The sequence below is a fragment of the Schistocerca americana genome, chromosome 10 (genome assembly GCF_021461395.2).
Source record: "Schistocerca americana isolate TAMUIC-IGC-003095 chromosome 10, iqSchAmer2.1, whole genome shotgun sequence".
NCBI classification, from domain to species: Eukaryota; Metazoa; Arthropoda; class Insecta; order Orthoptera; family Acrididae; genus Schistocerca; species Schistocerca americana.
In genome coordinates, this window is record NC_060128.1 from 127,570,065 (window position 1) to 127,593,490 (window position 23,426).

Here is a 23,426-nt window from a genome sequence, read left to right on the forward strand (position 1 = left end):
AGTTCGGATAGGCGCATCCGCAGATCTGTGGTATTTCTTCCCAACTGAGTTTACTCTAAAGTTGTAATCCCAAGAATTGGTCGCCGCTGTATTTTAGACCTACACTTGTAAGTAATCTCTTACAGGTTCGGAGCTGAGTATGGTAATGCATGCGGATGGCATGTGAGATCTGTCTACCCGATAAAGCGGTCGCAAGAGGGATGTAGGAAAAGGAAGTGAACGCAGAATACGTTAAGATGAGGCAGTGGATGAGTGTTGGGAGTACGCCCAAGGCCCACAGCGGCCACGAGACGTGCCTTTGTCTGTTGAAATCACTGTGGTGGACCTGTACGGCTGTTCCTGGGTTATATCGCGTGACGCCACACCCCCGCAGCCTGCGGACACGCACGTGTCGGGGCCGCCCCAATATTTCAGTGAGCGCCCCTCACACGTCGTCGACGGTCTCCCGAGCAGGGCGGCGGCGCCTCGGGTTGGCCGGCCATCGGGCGCGTATCAAGATGAAGGGCCCGGGGAAACACACAATTAAATTACGCGCTCTCCCGCCGGAATTACAAGGGCCCGGCGGAGGGAGTATTCCTTGTGAGCCCCGCCATCCCTTTGCGGACTCTCCTTTTCCACACGACATTGCGTACTTAGGGTCCCGTGTTGCATTCCCCCTGTGGTTACGGCTGAGCGTAACAAATGGTCCCGCAATCACTTTGGTGTAGGTAGTTTGGGGTTCCTGCTACCGAAGAGCCAAATGCCAGTTTCGTATTTTCTATCAGTGAAGCTTACGACCGGATGTTCTGCTTTTCTTTCATCTCCCCCTTAGACGCTTCCTTCTTCCACACATAATTTTTGGCATTATGTCGGAATGGCAGTGACTCTGTTTAATATAAAATGACCCTTAGTCGAAAAGACATCAATTATAATTATACTAGCTACTTGGTTTGTTACGTAACAACCACCAGCAGGGCTCCTTGTAAACAGAAAACAGCGTTCGTAACACAGAGAAATTTTCGCAACTTTGGATGTACCCCAATGAGTTGTGACCATTAATTTTCAGTATATATAATATGTAATGTGTATAATTTCACATATTTTTATACTGGTTCCTCAACAGGTACGCAAATCAGTGTGTTTCTTTTTTTTTCTCTGCATTGAACAATTTTCCTCCAAACACATCACAAACTTTACAGCCTTATGTTTACTACATGGTCATACTGCACCACTTAAGTGGGTTGCGCCTGCCAGTATAGGCTTACCGTCTTGCAACCACATGTTGACACTTCAACACATGATTTGCTGCCCAGGGAAGGATAAGCATTACTGTCTTGCTCTTGTCACGTATACCTGGAGGTACCAACTAACATAAAAACATATGCCTCGTAATGGCTATAATTATTAGTATGCAAATGACGTAATTACCGGTGTAATGTTTTTCAGTGTCCTTAGTTACTAATAGAAATATCTGCATTTACACCAGTTACAACGTATGTATACATGAGCCACAGTGTGTGTGCTGTACGCAAAGAAGTTGCAATGCTATAAAATTGCTAAATAAAAAGTCAGAATTAGTGTAAGGAGGACCATACACAAAGCGTTTAACGAATTCGATAGCGAAATTTCACTTGACAATAAATCCCAAGGAGTTTAAGTTCTGTGTTAAATCAGTTAGTGGATGGAAGCAATCTGTTCAGACACTCTGTCACTATAATGGCACTGAAACGACACAGAAAAGGCCGAATCAATAAACGTATTTTGCCAAAACTGTTTCAAAGAAGGAGGTCGCACTGTAGTACTTCTTTAACTCGTCACATGAACGGCAGAATGACTGATACCTAAGTGAGTGACAATTGGATAGAAAATGAACTGAAATCGCTGAGAAGAGGAAAGGCCGCTGCACTTATCGGGATACCAGTACGCTTCTACATAATGTATGCGAAACAGCTTGCCCCTATACTGGCAGCAATGTAAGGCAGATCTCTGGAGGAGCGAATTGTTCGCATAGGTCATTCCTCTTTTCAAGAACTATCTTCGAACAGACGCACAGAACTATAGGTCTGTAACTCTGACGTCGGTCCACCGCACAATTTGGCAACATGTTTTGATAATGGTACACACAGTACCGTTCGCCAAACACACTCACCATTAGAAGCCTTGTGAACTACACATGTAATGACAAGTTTCCCATCCACATAAAGTGCCTGTGCTCGGAGCTGAGGAGCGTTTGGTGACGAAGAGTTCCAGCTAATAATTTTACACACTAGGTCCTCATGTACATTTGAATCCGGTCTTAGGATGGGCTTTATATAATCAATTAAAATTAAAGCGATTTGAACTGATATTTATCATTTAAACTTCGGAGTAAGTCAATGAAATACGATAATTATCTCAGAAAATATACATGGCCACACGTTGATTAGCTACACTAGTGATTTGCTTTTATTTATATCTGTCTCATGTAATGTTCAACATGCTGTTTATCCCAAGCGCTAATCGTATCGAGAGGTATTAATTGACTACACAAGAAAATTTGAAAAAAAAGGGTTCATTTTTACCATCAGTTCACTCGACAATTTTTGAGTATCGGAAAGACAAATTCTCCAGAAGTATAAGGGGAGGAAACATTATAAGGAAAAAATTTTGGAAAAAAAAAGGTCATGAAAGAAGAACATTTGGCATGCTGACAGATTTATTTCAAGGAATACTGTACCGGCCGGCCGTTGTGGCCGAGCGGTTCTAGGCGCTTCAGTCCGGAACCGCGCTGCTGCTACGGTCGCAGGTTCGGATCCTGCCTCGGGCATCGATGTGTGTGATGTGCTTAGGTTAGTTAGGTTTAAGTAGTCCTAAGTCTAGGGACTGATGACCTCAGATGTTAAGTCCCATAGTGGTTAGACCCATTTGAACCAATACTGTACCAACAATTGAAGGAGTCAACAAGAAATGGAATATTCTGAGTAGCAAAGTTTAGCTAAAAACGCATCTTTTGACATCGTTGTACATGATTATGACGATAATGATACGATGACGAGGGCGATGATGATGATCATCATGTTTTTCACAACAAAAATGGTTCAAATGGCTCCCAGCACTATGGGACTTAACATTTATGGTCATCAGTCCCCTAGAACTTAGAACTACTTAAACCTAACTAACCTAAGGACATCACACAACACCCAGTCATTTTTCACAACAAAACTACTTTGTAATTGATGACGAGTACTTGAGTAATTTCACACTTCAGTGACTACATAATACACTCCTGGAAATGGAAAAAAGAACACATTGACACCGGTGTGTCAGACCCACCATACTTGCTCCGGACACTGCGAGAGGGCTGTACAAGCGATGATCACACGCACGGCACAGCGGACACACCAGGAACCGTGGTGTTGGCCGTCGAATGGCGCTAGCTGCGCAGCATTTGTGCACCGCCGCCGTCAGTGTCGGCCAGTTTGCCGTGGCATACGGAGCTCCATCGCAGTCTTTAACACTGGTAGCATGCCGCGACAGCGTGGACGTGAACCGTATGTGCAGTTGACGGACTTTGAGCGAGGGCGTATAGTGGGCATGCGGGAGGCCGGGTGGACGTACCGCCGAATTGCTCAACACGTGGGGCGTGAGGTCTCCACAGTACATCGATGTTGTCGCCAGTGGTCGGCGGAAGGCGCACGTGCCCGTCGACCTGGGACCGGACCGCAGCGACGCACGGATGCACGCCAAGACCGTAGGATCCTACGCAGTGCCGTAGGGGACCGCACCGCCACTTCCCAGCAAATTAGGGACACTGTTGCTCCTGGGGTATCGGCGAGGACCATTCGCAACCGTCTCCATGAAGCTGGGCTACGGTCCCGCACACCGTTAGGCCGTCTTCCGCTCACGCCCCAACATCGTGCAGCCCGCCTCCAGTGGTGTCGCGACAGGCGTGAATGGAGGGACGAATGGAGACGTGTCGTCTTCAGCGATGAGAGTCGCTTCTGCCTTGGTGCCAATGATGGTCGTATGCGTGTTTGGCGCCGTGCAGGTGAGCGCCACAATCAGGACTGCATACGACCGAGGCACACAGGGCCAACACCCGGCATCATGGTGTGGGGAGCGATCTGCTACACTGGCCGTACACCACTGGTGATCGTCGAGGGGACACTGAATAGTGCACGGTACATCCAAACCGTCATCGAACCCATCGTTCTACCATTCCTAGACCGGCAAGGGAACTTGCTGTTCCAACAGGACAATGCACGTCCGCATGTATCCCGTGCCACACAACGTGCTCTAGAAGGTGTAAGTCAACTACCCTGGCCAGCAAGATCTCCGGATCTGTCCCCCATTGAGCATGTTTGGGACTGGATGAAGCGTCGTCTCACGCGGTCTGCACGTCCAGCACGAACGCTGGTCCAACTGAGGCGCCAGGTGGAAATGGCATGGCAAGCCGTTCCACAGGACTACATCCAGCATCTCTACGATCGTCTCCATGGGAGAATAGCAGCCTGCATTGCTGCGAAAGGTGGATATACACTGTACTAATGCAGACATTGTGCATGCTCTGTTGCCTGTGTCTATGTGCCTGTGGTTCTGTCAGTGTGATCATGTGATGTATCTGACCCCAGGAATGTGTCAATAAAGTTTCCCCTTCCTGGTACAATGAATTCACGGTGTTCTTATTTCAATTTCCAGGAGTGTAATTTTGAACACGAACGCATGTGTTGTAAGAGCCAAGTGTCTTATTGGGTCAAAAAGATAAAAGACTGTGAATTTCCTAAAATTTAAAAGCTACCAAAATTTCGCGATTTATGAAAGAAAAGTCCAACCAACGATACAAAAAACCCAAAACGTTTGTGCGTAGCGCGAAATTCGGAAGATGAAGCCTAAAATGTCACCCAAAATTAACACCAAGTAAACGTGAACACAAGCGTCGTAAACGCGCTCTGAGACAACCCATGCGGCATCTGGCGAGCCTGTGTGAAGTATGAAAGTGCTGCTTGTTGTTGACGAGGCGGAGAAGGCAGTGGATATGGACTAAGTTGCTTTGGATCCTTGGCTTACCCAATATTAGTTCGAATATCAGGATCAACGACTAGTGTACTTTTTTTAAAAAGTACGCTGCCTGACAGAAAAGTGAAGCACTCCTAAGGCAGTGTATCTACTTCTCATTCTACTACGTAGTTTACGTTAAGCAAACGATTCAAAACAAATGGTTCAAATGGCTCTGAGCACTATGGGACTTAACATCTGAGGTCATCAGTCCCCTAGAACTTAGAACTACTTAAAACTAAGTAAGCTAAGGACATCACACACATCCATGCCCGAGGCAGGATTCGAACCTGCGACTGTAGTGGTTGCGCGGTTCCAGACTGTAGAGCCTTGAACCGCTCGTCCACTCCGGCCGGCTAAACGATTCAAAACAAAACGTTTCTTTACTTGCAAGTACTATACAAGTCTGACAAAAATAATTGCGATAGTGAATAACATTGCTTGTTTTTTCTCTCTGTAGTATCATAGTTCATTAGTCCTTTTTAATTACACTAACGTACGTTACACCTGATGTTTGAACTGAACGTTTAATCTTCTTTCCGAAAAAGTACAAATTTCGAAAACTTATGAACTTCTTTCAGGTCGAGCTCTCCTCTCTCTCTCTCTCTCCTCTCTCTCTCTCTCTCTCTCTCTCTCTCTTTTCTCTTTTTCTCTCTATCTTTCTGTTTCTCTCCCTCCTCCAATCACCACAACACGCACACACACACACACACACACACACACACACACACACACACACACACACACACACACACACACAGTCCTAAGGCACAGGTGGTCTTACGATTTGTGGTGTGTGTTTCTGCCATAAAATATGCTTCAGGGTTATTCAAAGACCAATAACAACAATTCTGTCTCGCATACGAGTTTCTTATAAGGAAAAATAGTTACATAAGGTGTCTCATGTTCCACACGGCTTTGCTAATGCCTTTCCCCATATCTTACGGTGTCCAATGCAACATCAGAGAAACCCGCGACACTGCCGTACACGTGGGCAAACAAGTCTTCACAGACTACACTTTTGTACCGGACTGATAGAAAGGGAGATGAGCGAGGCGTGCTTGGACATAGTGGTCGCGACCGGGTTCTGGGGTTCTGTAGCAGACGCTCCTCGCGGCGTGGACACGACACTTCCATTAGGAGGCGGCAAAGAGTTAGTTGGGATGACCCCAGTGTCCACTGGGACTCGGCATTACTTCCAATAAATAACTGTGTGCTGTCGCGCGGTTACGTAGGCCCTACAGTTGCCGCCTGGTTCCTCTGTGGGCCGTATTTAGCAAAATGACACCCAAAAAAGACTCGCTACTATGACAACGAAATATTTTATGGCGGCATAGTTGCCATGTTAAAATGTGTCGGTCTTCGAGCTGCGTCGCCGTTGCACAAACTCTAGCTTTAGAAACTCTGCACAACGATCGTCTCCAGGAGATGGCGGCTTTCGGGATCAGGTTGCCCAAATATTTAGGATAAAAATTTTACAGACGGTAGAGGGCCCTGAACAATATTTTGAAATACGAATCTACTGTTGGAAAGTGAGTATGCCGGCCGGTGTGGCCGAGCGGTTCTAGGCGCTACAGTCTGGAACCGCGCGACCGCTACGGTCGCAGGTTCGAATCCTGCCTCGGGCATGGATGTGTGTGATGTCCTTAGGTTAGTTAGGTTTAAGTAGTTCTAAGTTCTAGGGGACTTATGACCTCAGCAGTTGAGTCCCATAGTGCTCAGAGCCATTTGAACCAAAGTGAGTACTTAGCTTTTTACTGAAGCAAACAATCTACACCTTACAACATCGATGTATCTCATAGCATCTACCCAAAATGACATCAGCAGTCTCAGTGCATGGAATACAACGCCTCGCAACATTTGGCCTCATTCACTCAGGTATGACTGTTGTCTGCTATATAAGCACTGTTCCATCCAATACTCTCAACGCTGTGATTTTCGATATGGTGGGTAATTTGACAGATGCTTATTGATGAACCTTACCCCTTACGATCCAATATCATTTATTCAAAATCTACTGTGCGAGCAGTTCGGTTTTTAGCTTTATAGTCAAGTTATTGTAGCCTGAACGACCCAAACTCTCGTTGATTCCTATCGACGCCGATAACTGTTTTGGGATTAGGATGTACTTCTGTCCCTCAGCCTGAGGAAGTGAGGAGACACGTTCTAGAAATCTAATAACCTCTTACCTTCCGTAACAATAAACAAAATAAAAATACCTTCGTATAAACGTGCGGTGATAGATAGTTAAATGGTTCTCTTCGCCTCATGTCTTACTTTGTTTGCTTTTCTCAGATGAACACTGTGTGTTTAGTTACTCAGCAATCCCTCAGAGCATTTGTTAGCTATATTTATAAAACTGAAGGAACGACAAACATTCGTGATCGGGTTGGGCCCGCTTTATATGCTATGTACTTGACGACAGAGATCACCTAAAAAATAATCGAAAATTTATTATGTCAAAGTTAATTGTTTCTACTGTCAGGTATTCGACATAACGTAAGGTTATGTGGCAAGAACTAGCTGGGAGAAAGCAACACTGATTTCACAATTACCAGTAAAGGCTGCTGTGCGCAGTCCTGAGCTACACTGACTCACTTGCACAGCCAGTCAACCGATGATAACCAGTCCGATGCGTCTCAGGAGGCTACGTCAGCAAAAAATCTGGAAGTGTTGTTGGCTCTACCTGATAAATCATTTAAGTGTACTGAAAACATCTGCGGTAATGTAGCTCCGTAAAATCGGTTGAACGGAATGGATAGATCCTTGAAAAGAACGGGTAAGAGTATTTTCAGCAAAAGTAAAATACCGGTAGTGAAGCGTTGCAGAATTAAATCAGTCGATGTTGGGGGAGTTACATTAGGAAATGAGAGCTGACGAGAGTCAAAGTGAGTTGTATGTAAAATGGCGAATTTATTATAGCAAGAAAAGCGTTCCTGAAAAACAGAGATATTTTCACATTTAATATAAACATAAATGTTAGGAAGTGTTCTCTGAAAATATTTGAAGTTTAGAGGAATATGGGCGATAGGCAGTATAGACAAGAAGAGAATAGGAACCTTTGAAATTCGTGGATACCGAAGAACGCTGATGATTAGATGGATAGACTGGATAACTCATAATAATATTTGGGACCTGGTGAAAGTGTTTGAACTGGGCGCCACATCGGTGAATTGCGTATACCTAATGTAACCCTGTTTTCCAACCGGGGAAACGGAACGCACAGTTTAACAGGGAAAAGCCGGCCGGAGTGGCCGAGCGGTTCTAGGCGCTACAGGCTGGAGCCGCGCGACCGCTACGGTCGCAGGTTCGAATCCTGCCTGAGGCATGGATGTGTGTAATGTCCTTAGGTTAGTTAGGTTTAAGTAGTTCTAAGTCTAGGGGACTGATGACGTCAGCTGTTGAGTCCCATAGTGCTCAGAGCCATTTGAACCATTTTAACAGAGAATCCGAACGACGCACCGTTTTTGGTGAATCTGCACTGCGAGGTGAATGCTAGTTTAAAGGGCAGACTGAAAACTCAGTGCTCCGACAAGGATTCGACCCCGCGACTTTTCTATTTCCAGACACGAGCTTTCCCTCTTGATCTCCAAGCCGGATAACTAATAATGAGGTATTGAATCGAACTGGGGAAAGAAAGAAATTTATGCCACAGGTTGAATAATTTGTGGGGGTAAAAGTTCTCGAGAGACCAAAAGTTTCCTGTAGTAAGGGAGTTCAAGTAGATGTAGTTTACAGCTGCTATGCAGTATAGTGTAGCTTGAAGAGCTGCATCACACCAGTCCTCGGAGTTAAGACGACAACAACTATTTCTTGACGGCCAGACGATGTTGCTTTTATTTCTGTTGAAGACTCTCCCTTATGTACATCGTATGTACTGATGCGTCAGCTCACAAGGAATATAATGTGTTTGGGACGAGCCGTGAAGTCGTACGTATTTACATTATAGTTGTGATTCTTGAGTTTCTCCCGGCGCGACCGAACCCAGTTCCCTCTGAGCAGCCATAGCGTACGCATCTCCGTGCCGGCACGTTCACAGGAGCTCAGTACGTCAGTTCACCTGATGATGGCGACATGTGTCATCGCCGAAATATTGTGCCCGTTGGACACTGTAGACCGGCAGTACACCCGGGGATATTTTGATTACATTATAGTTGTTTCTGTTATTGCTTCGAAGCAATCACGAATCTGTGAAGACAGTTTTCATGATGCGCATTGGCTTCTAGCAGCCAAAGAGGTACAGTGCGAACGCCTTTAGAAAATTTAGGAAGACGGAATCTACGAGTTCGCATGAAAACTGCTTCAATGACATATTTTAATGCTCAAGTGCGCGGTTATAATTTGTCGCGAAGTTTCATAATAGCACACACACCGCTACAGACTGAAATAACATTCCGTGGAAGATCGGCAACTTTCGCAACAGTTAGTAGTCGTCACAGGTGGTGTACTAGCGATCTCATCACATGCCATCCGAAACAATCGGACAGAGAGTTGATAACACAGTAATAACAGCTCGCTGGCAAATGTCCCGTGAGCTGGGCTGGAGGGGTGGACCGCTTTTACTTCCTCCAGCGACAGTAGCTGCTCAGCGGCAGACCGCAACGTCCTCCCAACTAGACAGCAGCGCGCGACCGTCCCCAACGGGCTGCTCCCGGCCGCGCCGTTTGAGTTATTCCAATTCATTTCGGGGCCCGGGAAACGCATTCCTGCGCAGGCGGACCGTATCATTTCCCAAACCGGCAATTCCGCTCCCCTGCCAGCCGAATTCCGCCCAGCCTGAAAGTTTCCGAATCGCGGGCCACCTCGGCCGTCGCTGCCGAATAGCCGCCCGCTCTTCCAACCCTCCCCATCTTCTTCTTCTTCTTCTTCTTTTTCATCCCGTTTCGCTTTCCCTTTTCTCTTTTTCGCTCTCGGCGCCACATCCGTACCGTACTTCCCCCGTTCTCGCAGAAGAACTGGAGTCTGGCGGAGAAGGAAAGGCGAGTCCGCCTCCCCTAACTTACCTGCACTCGAACAAGGTTCTGCGGAGGACATTTCCGCGGCAGTAAAAATCCCGTCCCCCCGGCAGCAGAGTCCTCTGCTGGCGACTGATGGAAGCAGCCGCCAGCTGGGCCCCTTCGCCGTATGTCTCCCTTAGCGTCTCCAGCACGCGTCGTGCGCGGGCACGCCCAGCTGCTTCGTCCCGACCCTACGGTGCTTGCCCGCATCTCGCTGTCACTGCACACACACACACACACACACACACACACACACACACACACACTACATTTTTTCTTGTTATTGCCTCATATCGCGCCCTCCCCTCGAGTTCTTCTCCAATCCCCCCCCCCCCCCCCCTCTCCTACCCTCAGCAGCAGCAAAAAGTATTCCCGGTGCTCGCTGTCGGCACTTCAGACGGCCTGTAAGAAATGTCGTAATTTGCGTCTTGTGTTGTTTATCGTCACCCGGTAAATATACTTTATTTTCGTTCTTCAATTTTCCGCGGGGCGCAACATAAGCAGTTTCGCATAGCTCGAGTCCTACTGTCACGGGAATACGGCAGAAGTGAGCGACGATTCCACCTCACTATCTTGCAGGATTGCGTAGGAACCCTAGGGGATCGTAAGCGCACTGTAACAACACAATATTCCGAGTTACGGACGAGGTAATCCCGTCCGTTCCTTTGCAGAAATCATTCGCGGAGTTTTATGAATGACTGGAGCGCAGAGTCACTCTTCCTCGTAAATATTTATGGGTAATCTGATTTCGTTATTATGTGCACTAAACCTTTCTCATATCACTCAGTATTTTGCCCCGTCTCGAGCACTTGCAATCCTGTTTTTCAGATGCTCACTGTGGTGTGCGTACTGTAAGACTTTCGGTACACACACCATCAGATTATTTGACTTGTCGCTCTAGCGAAGTAGGGGAGTGTCAGCAATATGTCTCGTGGTCTTATCGTGGCGTGTTTATGTTCTGCCGTTAGGTCAGACGATAGAAATGCCACTTGCACGCTTAGAGTAGCAGATTGACGGTGACCAACTTTAAACAGAACTTGATTAATTTTCAAACACATTTGTTAAAATAATAACAAGCATAAAAATAACTTAATTTGGTTCTGGATGCTATTTAAAATTGACAGTCTGAAGTTCCTTTGGTCTTGGTACGTTAATCTTATTCTCACATATCTCTGATACTTGACAAAGTGCCTATTCATTTATCTTCATGGCTATGTACAGGAATATGGTAATCTTATTAGGCACAGACTGAAACTTGACTACAGACTGGTGCAGACTAATGCAGACTGACTAATCGGAGGTCTGTACACTCGTTATAATACCTCGCCCGTTCAGGTATCACTGCGCGAGTGTGATCCGCGAGGAGAAAAGGTTCTACGTTAGCAGCAATCTCATTGGCTGCGTTACATATTAATACGCGGATCGGCGGAAGCAGAATTTGGTCCGTCTCTATGGCAGCGCCATCTCGTACAGCGGAGACGGACGAGCGCTGCGCCTGCGCTGTTGTGCTTAGCAGGGCGGTCTCTAGTGGGAAAGTTGTGTACGCGCTGACTACGCGGAACTATGTACACAACACTCACTCAAGTGCCCAAATTTGCAATCAACAGCCAGAACATTATAACCGCCAACCCACTATCGATATAAATCCATCAAAACGATTGCACCCTCACCTGACGAGGAATGACTTCTAGTCGGACACACGCACGGTCCGTGCAGTATCCGTGAGCGTGCTACCTGTGTGAGCTTGACTAAGGCAGATTGTAGTGGTCCGCGATCACTTCGGTACTCAGTCCCCTCTACTGGTCATAAAAGTTTGTAACGGCAAATTACGAACACCCTGTATACGCTGCATAAAGACTGAGGACGTTAAACAAAGTTAAAGTAGATGCCACTGTAGATAGCTTGTGTCAAAGGGTGAAATATCAACTGGTTCAAATGGCTCTGAGCAGTATGGGACTTAACTTCTGAGATCATCAGTCCCCTAGGACTTAGAACTACTTAAACCTAACTAACCTAAGGACATCACACACATCCATGCCCGAGGCAGGATTCGAACCTGCGACCGTAGCGGTCGCGCGGTTCCAGACTGTAGCGCCTAGAACCGCTCGGTCACAACGGCCGGCCAATATCAACTGATAAATGCGTTAGTGCGGGGCACTGTAACATATTTGCTATTGTGAGTCATGTCAGTTTAAATCAGCGGTAGTGGGGCATCAAGAAGAAAGTGACCAGGTTATGAATTTTAAGAACGTACGTGTGGCAGCCAGGGAAAGTAATATTTATAGAAGAAAAGTGTGTCAAGCAGTCAGTATTTCGAAGGATAAGTACAGTCTCAATAGAGATGACGGCTAAGGCTCCCATCTGTGTGACTACCCGCTGTGACAGAAGTAAACATCCAACCACGACCAGCGAGGAACATAAACAGTTACCAAGAAACGACCGAGGCGGCACAACAACAACAACAACATTATTTGCATTACCCTTATTGCCAGGATCTGCTTTTCGTATTTACGCAATTACGTCTGTCCGTCAATAGCGGCCGGTCTATTTTCACCCAGTACTTCACTTCTCCAAGAAAGTGCTGAAAGAAGGCCTCTTACAAGAGGACGCGACACTGTCTTACGACAGTGTTTAGCATATAGGGACACCAGTGGAATCCCGAAGAAGATCCCATCAGATGGATCAAAAAATTGAGCGGTGAATAAGTTTGAAGAGGAACATTTCGTAAATAAAAAACACTATTTTTTTACTTACATGTTTTTTTCAATATCTCTTTACAGTCCTTCAGTATAGTCTCTCTGCTTATCTATGACTGAATCCGATTCAGGACACCACTTCTGTTCATCTATCGAATGGCTCGGCAACGGTAGTAGAAAACGTCCAGAGAGAGATAACGACGTCCATGTAGAGATTTTTCAACTTCGGAAACAATTGAAGCATGGTGGGCGTATGTCCGGGCTGTAGGAAGGATGCGGCAAAACTGTCCATATGTACTGGCACGGGTTTGGTCTACAACATAGTCGATATGCGGGCGAACATTGTCATGGAGATTGAGTGGCTCAGTGTCGAACAACTGAGGTCGGGTTTTGTGCATTTTTCTGCGCAGGTTTTGAATGAAATTACAATAATACACTGATGTAACACTTGTTCCACATGGGACTCTAGCTGTCGTGATGATTCCTTAGTGATCATAAGAAAAAGTCATCATTTGCTTGAGCTTTGATTGAGCGATCCGACGTGGAGAACATGGAGCTCTCCACCCTATGGACTGCTATTTCAACTCAGGTTCAAAGTGTCTAATCCACGTTTCATTAATAGAGACAATTCGAAACAAGAATCGTTGACCTGCACAGTCGAATCGTTGTTTGAACAAGGTTGCCATGTCCAGGTTTTCTGCTCCACTCCAGCAGTCAAACAGTGTTGGACCTGTCTCGCAGAAATCTTTCTCTTCTTCAAATCATTTGTAAGAATATGGAATATTGACGTTGCGGGAATTCCCGTAGCTTCAGAAAGTTCCTCACAAGTCGCACTGGTGTCTTCTTCAACAGTATCTGCCCAATCTTTCACACTTCGTTCATCTGTTTTTGGCCTTCCCTGTCTTGGATTATCGTCTAATCTCATACTACAGACATGAAAACTATTAACCCGACGTAAGAATATACTACAGTCCACTGTAAACCCACCATAAACTTCACTTAACGCACTGTGTGGATTCCTATCCGGTTTTTGCCGCGTAAGGTTTCGAACTTGATACACGACCTCTGGTCTTCAACAGTCAGAGTACCCGAGATCCCTGCATGGCCCATTTCTGTCTCTCGCCAAGCTTATGTTACGCAGTGATAAAACCAAAGCCGGCCGAGGTGGCCGAGCGCTTCTTGGCGCTACAGTCTGGAACCGCGTGACCGCTACGGTCGCAGGTTTGAGTCCTGCCTCGGGCATGGGTGTGTGTGATTTCCTTAGGTTAGTTAGGTTTAAGTAGTTCTACGGGACTGATGAGCTCAGAAGTTAAGTCCCATAGTGCTCAGAACCATTTGAACCATTTGATAAAAGAAAAGGCTGATCCCGGTGGAGGTTCGAGTCCTCCCTCGGGCATGGGTGTGTGTGTTTGTCCTTAGGATAATTTAGGTTAAGTAGTGTGTAAGCTTAGGGACTGATGACCTTAGCAGTTAAGTTCCACAAGATTTCACACACATTTGAACATTTTGATAAAACAAAACAACGTGCTTCTTCCTCAAGCTCCCACGACATCTGACGTAATTTTCACTTCTATTGCATCGAACAATCCACAGTTTTACGAACCTGTCAGTTATTTATGAAATGCATGACGCAGCGTAACGGCTCAGAAGAATTTTTCATCAGTCACAGAAAATACACCAGTAGTGTTTCTGAAGACCAGAAAACTGGCTGTGTCGGTAGAGGCGGTATCTGTAGCTGTGTCAGTATTTGACCGGCGGAGCGCAATGCCTCAGTCACAGAAGCTGCTGATGAAGACATAGTCGCCCAGGGCCAATGAAGAGGCGACTCGGGAGGCCCTGACACACGACCCCGTTTGGGCCCCCTCAATTACTTCGTTAGAGAGGCCCCGTGGCCCGCTGAAAACCTACGGCATGGTCGCCCGGCAAAAGGAACGACACACAGGAACGCCGCAGTAATGAAGAAAACCGGCCAACGCCGCCGTGTATTTCACTTGTGAGAGGTGCGCCCCAAGCTAAGTGAGTTAGCGTCAAGTGCAGAGGAAAGCTGAAAACCCCTCCAGTATATTCTGGACAGTGAGACATCGGCCGGGAGTTAGGCCTTCCAGCGGGACATCCGTGCGGCTGGAGGCTCATTACAACCCATCATCTGCCTTAATACGCGGCGAAAGGACCCACGACCGTGGCGAAGGTCGCCATGCGTAATAGCGCTTACGGCTACCTTAGCGAGGGTGCTTCTATTAGGTTGCCGTCACGCAGAGCAAATTAAACGTTGCCTGAATCCAAATGCTTTCACGGAGGCCATTTCATGCCGCAGTGTGTAACATGGAGATGTTGCCCGGTCTGAGCCGGACTCAGCGTGCGCTTCATCTGGAGATAAATCGTGTCTTTAAAGGTTCGTGATGAGGTCAGCTTCTCCAGAAAATATGAAGTTTCCTGCAGCAACAGCCCAGGGCTATGTTCACTTGCATTTCATTAGTGAGTTGCAGTACATACATGTTGGATTACGGGGAACTGGCTGAAGCGTCCGATACCAATTCGCCAACTCATAACCGAACTGCGAGGAAATTAGATAATTTTTTATTTAGTCTGTCTCAAAATTGTTGATATAAGAGTCTGCTGCAATGCCTACCGGTTTCGGACTGGAACGCCCAATCTCAAACCACACACCTAAAATTACAAAGTACATGTCTTACAGTAATATATACATACATTATGTATGTCCATATTGAAGGTATTCATATGGTTATATACATAACTTGCTATTAACCGCACTTATTCACACAGTATTGCGCCAAAAGACACAAACAGCTTCTGTACAGTAAGTACCCTCACTGATCCTATTCTGTGCGTTCATTGCAACTGACTGAAACAGCCAAACTGACAAAAATAATCTACAGTCGTCAACAAAAGACCTTGGTAAGTGCCGCCCTGATACATACGCGCATGGTCATATGGCTGCCTATTAGTTTTCTATGCTGCTGCCGCAACCATTGTCATTTATTGATACGATTTTTTTTTTAATTTAAGAAATAATAATTTTACATTCTATGAAAGTTTGGCAATTTTGTTTTACAAAATAACGTAACCTCCAATTGAGAGTATCAATTTTACATTACAAGAAATGTTAACAGTTTGGTTTTACAAAATAACGTAGCGTTCAAATGTAGCATACAAAGCCAGAAGGTGACGACATAGAGCGCCTTGCTGTAAACTACCCTATATTTTTGCAGCAGGATGGAGTACCATGTATTACTACCTCGCGTAACCGAACTGTTACCTTTCAGCCTAGGCTAAACCTCGGGATACATTACAGATAAGGATGGCACTACATATCAAATTTCATATTGACAATGTTCTACTTATCCATTTGTTTAAGTACATATGACGTTACATCATTACGTTACGGGACAAAGCACCTGGTATCGACAGGTTCTGTTGACCAATTACGTGTAATGGTACAGATATCAGTAGCAGTACAATGTACTGAATCGTACACTTGGCCCTGTCTTCTGGACCGAACATCACACGTGGCTCGGGGATGCCTCCTCAGCTAGGGAATGTAGTGAGTTTCTGGCGCCTACGGAAAAGGCGCGTAACTAGTTAGTCTGCGTGATCTGTTCATAAGCTGAACGAATACGAGCCCGGGCACGCCCATTGAAGCAAATAGAGGCGGCAAGTATTTTATGGTTGATAATGCGAAGTATGAACCAGTGTATTTTTGTTTGTCGCGACGGGACGGAATATTACATGGCAGTGCCTAACTGTAATGGGTATGTGGATAGTGTAAGTGTACATATAAGCTGAGAGACTTCATATCGACTTACGAGTTTTTTGTGAGCTGAAGATATAATAAATACAGTGTCATTGACAAAAGCCGTTGTATCCTCCAGTGAGACAAATTGATGCAGCACTGTTGTAACTGTTCCTTGATATCTTGGATACTGCGATAGTGTTGAAGACCGTGCTGGTCCCATCCTTATTCTGTCAGGGACAGATCAGATGATCTTACTGGTAAGTACCTCAGCATCTAGCAGACAGTTCAAAGAGACACGTTGCGTGTGTGGACGAGCATTGTCCTGTTGAAAAACGGCACCATTGTACTGTTGGGTGAGAGGTAACACATATGATAGGACGCAGAATGTTTGTGACGTATCGTTGCGCTGCGAGAATTCCCTCAGTCACTACCAGCCGTAAACTGAATCCATAGCTGAAGGCCCCCTACACGGTGACGACAGGCGTAACCCCGCTGCGACTGTCCAAAACATTGGGAGGATGGGACTTCTTCCAAGGTCGCCAATACTCTCGCCGACGATGACCGTCCGGTATAGGGCAGAACATCGCTGAAAAATACGCGATGCCTCTATCAGTAGCCTATGCATTACCATCACGACACCGCTTCAGGTACAACCATTTGTGTTGTGGTACACCTATTGCTGTGTCCCCAATCAGTCGTGAGATAACATAGAATATTCCAAGGCATTACTTGTTCTCGGACGGCAGGCGCGATGTGAAGCGGTTGCGATGTGCTTGGTTCACAATTCAGCTGTGCTCGTTTGAGGTGGTCACACGTGTTCGGCCAGAACCTTTACGTCAAGTATGCTTGATCTCACGTTCTCTTGGAGTCCAACTTCGGCCCATTGTCACGTGTAAATGCAGAAAGAATGTGGATACTGCCCGTCGACCAGCCGGTCGAAAGTAGGCTCACAATGACGCCTCTTCAAAACTCTCTCACATGCTGGTAACATTGTCTCATACGAGTCTCCGTATCCTTGACAGTGATCACTCGACATCTCATGCAGTTCACGTCCATCATATACTATACCAGACGAGAGAAACGCACAAATTATGCACTGAGCTGCTGAAAGTGATGGGGTACCTCCTAATATCCTGGCGGACCTTCTTTTGCGCGGCGTAGTTCAGCCACTCGACGTGGCATGGACTCAACAAGTTGGAGGTAATCCCCTGCAGAAACATTGAGCTATGCTGCCTCTGTAGCCGTCATTACGTAAGTGTCGCCAATGAACGATTTCGAGGGCGAACTGACTTTTCGATTATGTCCCACAAATGTTGTATGGGACTCATGTCGGGCGATCTGGATGATCAAGGCGCTCGCTTGAATTGTCCTGAATCTTCTTAGGCAAATGACGAACAATTGTGCCAAGTGACATGGTGCGTTGTCATCGTAAAAATTCGATCGTTGTTTGGGACATGTAAACCCGTCTCTGACTGCAAATGGCGTCCGAATAGCCAAACACAGCCATTTCCAGTCAATGATCGATTCATAGGGACCACAGGGCCCAGTAAATTCCATGTCAAAATAACTGACTTCATTACGGAGCCACCACGACCTTGCACAGTGTGGACAACTTGGGTCCATGGCTTGGTGGGTTTTGCTCCACACTCTACATCTACATACATACTCCGCACGCCACCTGACAGTGTGTGGCGGAGGGTACCGTGAGTACATCTAGCGCTTCCCTCTTCTATTCTAGTCTCGTATTGTACGTGGAAAGAAAGATTGTCGGTATGCCTCTGTGTGGACTCTAATCTCTCTGATTTTATCCTCATGGTCTCTTCGCGAGATATACTTAGGAGGGAGCAATATACTGCTTGACTCCTCGGTGAAGGCATGTTCTCGAAACTTCAACAAAAGCCAATAACGAGCTACTGAGCGTCTCTCTACTGTAGTTTATCTATCATCTCGGTAACGCTTTCGCGATTAATAAATGATCCTGTAACGAAGCGCGCTGCTCTCCGTCGCATCTTCTCTATCTCTTCTATCAACCCTGTTTGGTACGGATCCCACATCGGTGAGCAGTATTCAAGCAGTGGGCGAACAAGTGTACTGTAACCTACTTCCTTTGTTTTCGGACTGCATTTCCTTAGCTCTTACCAACCGAAATCGTGACTCATCTGACCAGGCTACGGTTTCCCAGAAGTCTAGGTTCCAACCGAGCCCAGGTTGTGTCGTCTTCTTAACAAAGTGACTCGAGCTGGTCGTCTGCTGGCATAGCCCACTAACGCCAAATTTCGGCTCACTGTCCTAACCGAAATTTTCGTAGTTCAAAAATGTTCAAATGGCTCTGAGCACTATGGGACTTACCATCTGCGGTCATCAGTCCCCTAGAACTTAGAACTACTTAAACCTAACTAACCTAAGGATATCACACACATCCATGCCCGAGGCAGGATTCGAACCTGCGACCGTAGCAGTCGCGCGGTTCCGGACCGAGCGCCTAGAACCGCTCGGCTACCGTGGCCGGCGAAATGTTCGTGGTACGTCCCATATTGGTTCCTGAACTTATTTCACGCACTGTTGTTGTCTGTTAACACCGGTAAGTCTACGCTGCTCTCTGTCGTTAAGCGGAGTCCGTGGTGAGATGTAATGCCTGAAATTCGGTATTCTCGGCACGCTCCTGACACAGTGGCTTTCGGACTACTGAATTCCCTAACGATTTCCGAAATGGAATGTCCAATGCGTCTAACTCCGTTTATCAGTCCGCGTTCAAATTCAGTTAATTCCCTTTGTACGACCGTAATCACGTCGGGAACCTTTCACGTGAACCACCCGAGTGCAAATCGCAGCTCCGCCAATGCAATGCCCTTTTATGCCTTTCTATACTGGTGCTACCGCTAGGTGCTTATGGCTATCGTATGACTTTGTTACCTCAGTGTAAAATACGCTAATTCACACCGGTGCTGTTCTACCTGTCACAGGGAATTGCGACTCTGTAATCATTGACATATCAAAAAGTGGTTCAAATGCCTCTGAGCACTATGGGACTCAACATCTGAAGTCACCAGTCCCCTAGACTTAGAACTACTTAAACCTAAGGACATCACGTCGCACGCGAGCACGTGGCGATGGTCGGCGAAGGTGAAGGGCGATTCGTGTGGACCGCAGCTAGGCGCGTGTAGCGCGTCGCAAGCGCACGCCTGCCGCCCGTGCTCAGTGCGGGCACGTACCGGCGCCCAGTAAACGCCCCATCAGCGGCCGGTCGGCGCGCAGTGGAGTGCAGCCGAGCGCAGTGCTAACTCAACCGAGTCCGCGATAGGCCGGCGTGCTTCACGTCCGCGCGCACTATTTCCGCTCGTCATAAAGGCAGCCGTTAATTGCGGCCGGCGCGACGTGCGCTGCGAGAGGTGCGCTCCGCTACGTGTGTGGTCTGCTGCTGCCAGCTGCGTCCCGGTGCAGTCGCCTTATGAAGGTGCGCGTTCACTTGCGAGCCGTGCTACTGATGGCGCTCGTGAGTGTGTGTACGTGCATGAGAACAACATTTGACCACCTGGAAGCACAATAAGGGAAACACCTACTGCGAAACCGACCAAATATGGTGTCCACGCGTAAGGGTGTTCCAAAAGAGTCTTTACAACTTTAAAAATTAATATAAATTTATTGAAAGAAGATAAAGAGCTGGGTTTAGTATTATTTTCTGGGGAAAGTCATCAAGTTTTTTCCCATTACATTAAAGATGTTGCCGGCCTGAGGGGCCCAGCGGTTCTAGGCGCTACAGTCTGGAACCGCGTGACCGCTACGGTCGCAGGTTCGAATCCTGCCTCGGGCGTGGATGTGTGTAATGTCCTTAGGTTAGTTAGGTTTAAGTGGTTCTAAGTTCTAGGCGAGTGATGACCTCAGAAGTTAAGTCCCATAGTGCTCAGACCCATTAAAGATGTATGTGGTTTCCGTTAGTTATCCTGCACACATCCCATCAGAAGTCAGTTTCTTCCCAAACTCGCTGAAGCATTGCAGGTGTAACTTGCTCAGTGGCGGCGTAAATTCTTGCTCTAAGCTCAGATAGAGAAGCCGGCACAAGAGGCACAAACACGACATCCTTGATGAATCCCCATAAAAAAAAATCGAGTGCTGTCAAATCTGGGCAACCTAGGGGGCATACATTTGACGCATCACGGCCAATCCACTAACCTGGAAAGAGGTCACTGAGAAAATCTCGGACGTCAGCCAGGTAGTGGGATGGTGCACCATCTTGCATTAAATGAAAATTTCATTCTTGGTCATCCTCATCAATCCACGGTATCAAAAATTATTGTAATATATCCAGGTACACTATCCGTTGATGGTTCTCTCACGTGAAAAAAGGTGGCCGTACACTTTGTTCTTGCTCAATGCAAAAAAGTGGTTCAAATGGCTCTAAGCACTATGCGACTTAACTTCTGAGGTCATCAGTCCCCTAGAACTTAGAACTACTTAAACGTAACTAACTTAAGGACATCACACACATCCATGCCCGAGGCAGGAGTCGAACCTGCGACCGTAGCGGTCGCGCGGTTCCAGACTGAAGCGCCTAGAACCGCTCGGCCACACCGTCCTGCTCATTCATAGCTCATAATAAAAAGAGAAAGTGGTTGATCTGCTGCCTGTGTGTGTGTAACACGCCTTTAGAAACGGACAAGTTAACACGAAAAATGAAAGTTGTCCTACCTCAGTTTTCACTCTTTGGCACTGAGTATTCGTAATGTCCAAATTTCGGCACGATCCTCGATTACAATATGATATTTGACCGGAGTTTCAAAAAGATTGATTCAACAGCCAACCAAGTAAGTTTTCTTAATTCGAAAGTCTGAGGGAGATTCAGAATTTTTCAGTCCTTGTTCGTTATGTATGTTTATTAATGGAAGAAATAGCAATAAGAAAAGGGAAATTCGTTATTTCAGAAACCGATTATTTCGAGCGGTTTTAATAGTCAGGTAAAACTGGAAATGAAGAAAGGTATAAGCGAAAACCGGCTGTTTCAGCGGTAACCGCCATCCCTGACACAAGCGAATGCCAAATGAACTCGACCGACTGCCGTTTGCTCGTGCGCAAGTAGCTTTCACACCAGAGAGAACACTCCCCCGATGCTGCACGTTAACGTGTGCTCACTTCAGTGTAAGGGGGACTTACGGCCGCCCTAGCGCTGTCTCCGTGGCTGTCGGCCTTACCGTGTCTCGGGACACGGCATACGGCGCCCTAGGCGGGGCGTTGGCTCCAGATATATGGCAGTAATACAATTAGCCGGGGCACGCCGCGCGGCCAAACTTTCAGTTCATTAGCCGAGAGTGCGGCGCGGCCCTCATACCTGGCCGCCGCCGCCGCCGCTGTCGGATGAAATTCCGGCGCTGTGCACGGATTTCGGCGGCGGCTCGCGTGACCGGCGCGCCTCCTCACAGAAGCCGGCAGACACCTCCATAACTCGCGGCTGCGCTGGCAGGCCGTCAGCCAGCGCCACGAGCGCTGCTCTACCTGATACGCGCGCCTCTCGCACGTGCGTCACACCTCTCGTGAGGGCTTAGCGCAGGGGTCAGCGTAGCTCTTGCGCCGGTTCCTAAGTCGTACGCAGCTGTTCCCTAGATCGCCTATCTACCGAACACCGAGTCTCGCGGCGACAGCCACTCGAGATACATTGAATTGGAAAGAGGAAAAAAATAGCCTGAAGCACCCAGAAGGAAAGAATGAAAACGAACTTCACGGCTTGAGAGGGTGTCTGCTGTTATTTCAGTGATCACAAAAGCGAGTCATATTCATAACGAACTTGGGCAGTAAATGTGACGAAAATCGCTGAAACAGACAGTTTTTTTTTTTTTTTGTTTGTTTCGACGCCGGTTTAACCTGGAGGTTTAAAGCGCTCAAAACTGATGGTTTCTGAAATTATCGAATTTGTTCCACTTATTTCCTGTAATAAATGTAGAAATCGAACAAAAATTGAAGAATTTTGACTGTCTCATTTTGAAGATAGCACTCCGTCTGCAGGCCACAAACGGCCCATCGGGACCATCCGACCGCCGTGTCATCCTCAATGAGGATGCGGATAGAAGGGGCGTGTGGTCAGCACACCGCTCTCCCGGTCGTTATGATGGTGTTCTTTGACCGGAGCCGCTACTATTCGGTCGAGTAGCTCCTCAATTGGCATCACGAGGCTGAGTGCTCCCCGAAAAATGGCAACAGCGCATGGCGGCTGGATGGTCACCCATCCAAGTGCCGGCCACGCCCGACAGCGCTTAACTTCGGTGATCGCACGGGAACCGGTGTATCCACTGTGGTAAGGCCGTTGCCGTTTTCAAGATACGTAAAATAAAAATATTAAATAGGCAAAGACTCACATAAAAAAGTTTTGCGTCACCCCAGACCCCAGTTCCCAGAACTCCTGAAGATAGACGTTGACTGTGGATATTCTATCACAGACACAGTCTCTTTGATTGTTCAGAGATGTCACTAAACCCGCCCAAAGATGTAAACCGGACATGAGCAGCGCCTGTTAGAGGGGGGGGGGGGGGGGGGGGCGGCCGACAGCCGATCAGTTCCAGTCATTCCACCAGCAAGGAGGTACACGGCGCGTGTTGCCTGTAGTTCAGCCATGCCTAGACGGTCAATACCGCATTTTTATTTGTGCCAAGAAAGGCTCTCAACAAGGGAAGTATCCTGACGTCTCGGAGTGAACCAAAGCGATGTTGTTCGGACATGCAGGAGATACAGAGACAGGAACTGTCGATGACATCCCTCGCTCAGGCCGCCCAAGGGCCACTACTGCAGTGGATGACCGCTACCTACGGATTATGGCTCGGAGGAACCCTGACAGCAACGCCACCATGTTTAATAATGCTTTTCGTGCAGCCACAAGACGTCGTGTTACGAATCAAACTGTGCGCAATATGCTGCATGACTTGCAACTTCACTCCCGACGTCCATGACGAAGTCGATCTTTGCAACCACGACACCATGCAG

The 23,426-nt window shown here is 47.2% G+C and overlaps 1 pseudogene; it reads right to left on the reverse strand.

Annotated features, from left to right (window-relative positions):
* Positions 1-22,640: 22,640 nt before the first annotated feature.
* LOC124552763 lies at positions 22,641-22,757 on the reverse strand (annotated as a pseudogene).
* Between the last annotated feature and the right edge of the window lie 669 nt (positions 22,758-23,426).